The sequence below is a fragment of the Ursus americanus genome, chromosome X, assembly GCF_024610735.1.
Source record: "Ursus americanus isolate L20-20 chromosome X, mUrsAme1.1.p, whole genome shotgun sequence".
Classification (NCBI taxonomy): domain Eukaryota; kingdom Metazoa; phylum Chordata; class Mammalia; order Carnivora; family Ursidae; genus Ursus; species Ursus americanus.
This window is the reverse complement of record NC_142164.1, coordinates 31,568,036-31,573,950: the sequence shown is the minus strand read 5'-3', so window position 1 is coordinate 31,573,950 and position 5,915 is coordinate 31,568,036. Positions and strand designations below refer to the sequence as shown.

At 38.6% G+C, this 5,915-nt stretch overlaps 1 pseudogene; it reads right to left on the bottom strand.

Annotated features, from left to right (window-relative positions):
* Positions 1–1,225: 1,225 nt before the first annotated feature.
* Positions 1,226–1,608, bottom strand: LOC148106881 (small ribosomal subunit protein uS10 pseudogene; annotated as a pseudogene).
* Between the last annotated feature and the right edge of the window lie 4,307 nt (positions 1,609–5,915).

Below are 5,915 nucleotides of genomic sequence, written 5' to 3'. Positions count from 1 at the left end.
CAACTGAAGGAACTATAGGGTCAGGATAAGGGTAAGTAAATGTAATTGTACCTGGATACTATATTCACTTTTTGAAAATGCTATTTTGTTTTAATCAGTGACACATAAGGAAAGATTGCTAAAGCATTTTCCCCTTATTACCATCTTAGCGCCCACGTAAATCAGTGGCTTTCAGTATCTGAGTGCCAGGAAAGTTCAGCTTCAAACAGTAATTTTCAAAGCCCTAAAAACCACAGAGAGAAATGAATCTATTACTTTGGTAATCCACCTGAAAGCTTCAATGCATAGTATTACTACTTTTGGAAATGTTCTCTTGCAAATAGGAATTGATGACAGTTTAGCTGTTTTAAGTTAACAGTCTTTGTGTGTCCATGTATACACGGGTGCGGAGTGAGTTTAGGGACAGATGCTTTGCAAATACTTCACCATTAACACAGTATTATCAGATCGGTATACAATTGAGGGAATTGGGGCCCGAAGGGGAGCAGAATTTGCTTCCCGAAAATACACCTCTTTGACATAGGATTATTTTAGGTTATTTTTAGGAAACATAGGAAGACATAGGAAAAGCTCTGAAAACCTGGTAGAAGTTACCCTTTTATAAGACAAATTTATATATTTTTAATTTTTTTGCAATTTCAGTTTTTTTTTTCGATTTTATCATCTTAACCATTTTTTTAAAAAATTTTTTCATCATGATAAATATACTCTTTACCCCCAGCCCCTACTTCCCCCATCCCCCAACCCACCTCCCCTCCGGTAACCATCAATTTGTTCCCTACAGCTAAGAGTCTGTTTCTTTGTTTCTCTTTTTCTCGTTGCTCATTTTTTTTGTTTGTTTCTTAAATTCCACATAAGAGTGAAATTATATGGTATTTGTCTTTCTCTCACGGACTTGTTTCACTTAGCGTTATACTTTCTAGGCCTATCCATGTTGCTGCAAATAGCAAGATTTCATTCTTTTTTATGGCTCAATAATATTCTGTCCGATATTTTAATAATATTTTTTCTTCCAATCCATGAGCATGGAATGTCTTTCCATTTCGTCGTGTTGTCTTGAATTTCTTTCGTCAGTGTTTTATAGCTTTTAGAGTACAGGTCTTCCACCTCCTTGGTCAAGTTTATTCCTGAATATTTTATTTATTTATTTATTTATTTATTTATTTATTTATTTATTTATTTATTTATTTTAACAACTGATAATCAATTTACTAGAAAGTTTGATTTAAGCATCTGCAATGGTGACTTCAATCTTGACTCCTGGCTCAATACTGATGGAAGTAATCTGCTTAACAATCTCAGAAGGAATGTGCAAATCAATGAGTCACTTGTGGATTCTCATCTGAAAAATGATCCCAAGTCTTAGAAACTTCACCACAAGGAGGTTTTTTGTTTTGTTTTGTTTTGGTTTTTTGTAGTGATTCTCAGAGTCTCCGTAGGCATCCAAACTGGTTCTTTCACTTTGAGATTCCTTTCCTTTGCACCTCTGATCGAGTCAGCACCCACCTTCTCCAAAGATTTTCTGTTGCAGCTGGTTAGAGTAATTTTAATTCTGTGAGTCGCCATCTCTGGTTCCCTGGGTGTCTTCCCAGTGTCTTCAAAAGCCATGGCTGTGGCATAGCTTCCTGACCGACTTGTTCCTCAGTGACAGCAAACAGCAGTGAGTGAAGAGCAAGAGTGGGGTGACCAGAGCTCTGCTATAGCTGTGACCATGTCTTCCTCAGAGAGCTGAATATTTTGTTTTTGGTGCAACTGTAAATGAAATTATTTTCTTAATTTCACTTTCTGCTGCTTCATTATTATTGTATAGGAATGCAACCGATTTCTGTGCATGGATTTTGTATCCTGTGATTTTACTGAGTTCATGTATCAGTTCTAGTAGTTTTTCGTGGAGTCTTTGGGGTTTTCATTGTATAGTATCACGTTATCCGCAAATAGTGAGAGTTTTACTTCTACCTTACCAATTTGGATGCCTTTTATTTCTTTATGTTGTCTGATTGCTGTAGCTAGGACTTCCAGTGCTATGTTGAATAAAAGTGGGGATAGTGATAAGACAGGTTTTGATTTCTTCTTTGAGAAATCTTCTTGGTTGACTGAGAAATCTCTATTTATAAAGGAAATCTGCAATTGTCAGTGTGTGTCCCTCTCTGTACCGAGAAGAGAAGGATGACTAAATCTCTAGAAATGCTTATCAATGGAGAAGGCAACAACTTAAATCTGCACAACAACCATATCCTCCTTTACTGTGCTTTTCCTGGTAACTTCCCATAACTGGGTCCCCACCCTTATCATCTTCCTTGGTCTTTAGCTGGAGGTAGATTCAAGGTGGTGGCTTGGACCATTTTAGGAAGTTATTCTATTTTCCTGGGTATCTGCCATGTATACAGGAGGTATACAGGATTTTAATCTTCCATTTGCTTTTCTCCTATCAATAGGGGAGGAGAGTTCCTCAGCCAAGAACCTAAAAGAGTAGAAGGAAAATTATTCTTCCTCCCTCATGGCCGTAGAACCAAAAGCATGAAATAAGGAGGTGATGTAGGAGTAATGAGATTCAGGACTACTATAGTCAAAATAACAAAATCCTTTACTGATGCTCTAGAAAGGAGGGATTAGATATTCTAGTTACAACCTGTAAGGAAATTTAAAAAATCCTGCCAGCAATAGACCCCTCTGTATGAATAGAGAAAGGAGAAATTTAACACAATGTAATATTGCATAAGCATGATCACATTCACATGTCTACAAGATGGCACAACAGTCTGGACAGACTTACAAAATCTGGACAGAATTTCAAATAAACACATAACTTAAAATAGAAGAAAGAACAATGAAGACTTCTCTTATCTCCTTGAGAGACGCGTAGATGCTCCGTGGTGTTGCTTGTATATCTCCTGAGACACTTACTTATATTCCCAAGGGGCAGAAGATATGTGAATTGAATTATAAAATCAAAAGGGTGAACCTCCTCTTCAGACATTTCAACTTTCACAAGATATCCTAAGGACAGAAAGATCTTCAAAGAAAATTTCATCATTTCACTCTTACAATCTACATCTGTAATTTATGATTTTTTAAATTGTTTAGTTATATTCATATGTGTTTACTATTTATAAAATTTATCTGTTAAAGTATATGTGGTTCTGCTGAGGATGAGTTGCCCCAAGATGTGCCACTTTGGCATGCAGATTATTTCAAACTGAAAAAATTAAGGCCCAAAAGACTCAGGAAGAAACTTCGATCTCCCCCGCTAACTGCCTCAGAGAATTTAGATGGAAGACTTGCTCCAGAAAGAGAGCAATCACTGTCGATAACTACATTATAACATGAACTAGGGATGGCAGACAGGAATTTAACAAAGTCTGTTTGTTAAAATTCCTCTCTGTGTTTCATCATTTCTGTGTGGCCCAGCAATCATTTGTTTACCAAGCATTTATTATTTTTCATCTTCCTGTGACTTGCTTTCCTTCCCTTTCAAGTTCCAGACTCCTAACCCCTTCTTCTTAGTTCAGGGTGACACACTTCTTTTTTCCTATCTTTGGAATCATTCATGTTTATGTGGATTCCCTGTAGTTAAGTAATTAAATTTGATTTTTTTTCTGTTGATCTCTCTCATGTCGATTTATTTTTTAGACCAGCCAGAAGAACCTCAAACAATAGAAAAAATTTTTCTTCCCTGCACAAACACATATCAAGGGGGTAAGAGTGGAGGCAGGAAGGACACCTGGCTTTCAGTCAGTACAGCATGTGACTCTTGATCTCAGGGTGGTGATTTCGAGCCCCATGTTGGGCAGAGAGTTTACTTTTAAAAAATGGAGGCAGGAAACTCTATGGAAATATTTGGTTGAAAGGAAACATTTTCTTAAAATGTCAACACTGTCTGCCATGTCACAAACTTCTAGCCATACTTGCTCAATAAGAGGATATAAGAAAAGGTAAAGGCAGCTATTTTGCTAGAATTGCTCAAGACAAATATCAGAAACTAGCAAAACCTTAGACAAATGTATGGTATTGGTTATAAAAGTCATATGCCCGTCATTAGACAGAATCAGCCCTGGAGAGAAAACAGGCTAAACTATTAGGTTTTCCTGAATGACAGAGATAGTCTAGGTAGTTTGTGAATTGGCCCTTATCAGTAATATTATTTTGGCACACGTAATTCTAAATCTCAGTTCCTTTTTCTTGAAAGAGAAAGAAAAAGGATGAGAGAGACCTGTCTAGTGCTCTTCTCTTCCCATCTACAGTTATAAAAGATTCTGAGTCTCTTTAAAATAATAGCTTGGTCGGTTGGTTAAGTGTCGGCCTTTGGCAGGATGGGGGGGGTGGGATTTTAGGTCACATTAATAGAAGTCTATCAGTCTACTGTGGAGTCTACACACATCAAAATACATGTAGAGCAATATCCAGCTCTCTATATGCATGTTGCGGTGTTTTACACAGATTCTAAACCTAACTCTTATGTGATCTCTTCCTAAAGTAAATAGGACTATCTACAAATATTTGAAGAACTGTCATATTAAAGTGGGATTATATGTATATCTGTAACAGGGAAAAACTGTATATTGCCTCTATTTCCCTTGCTGCTGTGACCTATAGATTAGAAACTTCTGTTTAGCCTTGCAGGTAGGGAGATTAATCATCGAAGGAATTTTGCTTACAGCTAAGATTTATAAGAACTGTTCTTTACCCCAAATCTACCTTACCTGAGGAGATAAGGAAGTAGCCACAGCAGTCATCATCCCTATTCCTCAAGATTGAGGAATGATCATAACTCAGGGGAAATTGAAACTGTGCCCCACAGAGTTAATGAGGCAGAAACTAGCAGAAAATTTAAAGCTTGATTTTCAGAGAACTATTTCCTCCAATCAGGTATTGTGTCTTTTTTTTTTAAGATTTATTTATTTATCTGAGAGGGCCGGGGCAGGGGCAGAAGGAGAGAGAGAATCCTTGAGCAGACTCCCTGCTTAGCGTGGAGCCTAATGAGGGGCTCTGTCCCAGGACCCTGAGATCATGACCTGAGCCAAAATCAAGAGTTGACTGCTTAAGCAACTGAGCCACCCAGGTGCCCCAGCTATTGCCTTTTTTTTTTTAAAGATTTTATTTATTTATTTATTTGACAGAGAGAGCCAGCGGGAGAGGGAACACAAGCAGGGGGCGTGGGAGAGGAAGAAGCAGGCTCCCAGCGGAGGAGCCCGGTATGGGGCTTAATCCCAGGGCTCCGGGATCATGCTCTGAGCCGAGGGCAGATGCTTAACGACTGAGCCACCCAGGCGCCTCCAGCTACTGTGTCTTTTCAGACCCACTAACAAACTCACTAGCTGTCTCTATAGAAGCCTGGATTCAAGGTCAGCTGATAGGGTTCCACCCTATGAATAAGCAAGGTCTTGCATTCCTTACTCAAGATAACAAGGGCAAGACTCCATCCAGTTTATAACAGCTCTCAGAATATGCCCATAGCCTCTTCTCCTTGTCCTAAAATAACCTCCTAAAGTCAGGGGCTGAATTTTTCCTCATTCTGTTGTTAAGTCTTCACCCCAAAGTGAACATGGAATATATGTTACATGTATGTTTGCTCAGTGTGCATGCTCCATTTTTCCTCATGAATAATCATAAGTTTTCCCATGCTTTTCATCAATGTCTATGTAATCTCAACCCCTATGGTTATAAAAAACTTGTTCTCTCCCCCGTCAGGGAGGCATAGTTGAGGCTTGTCCTCCCATCTTCTCCTTTGGCTGCCGCTCACAGAAACCCTTTTCTTGCTGCATATCTGATGTCTCCATGATTAGCTTTGCTGCACACGGGGCAGATGGACTTGGGTTCAATTACGTATCTTACAGTGTCTGTGGGTGGAAGTAAAGTCAATGCATAGGAGTTATGGGAGGCAAATTTCAGCTCAACGAAAGGAAGACAATTACATT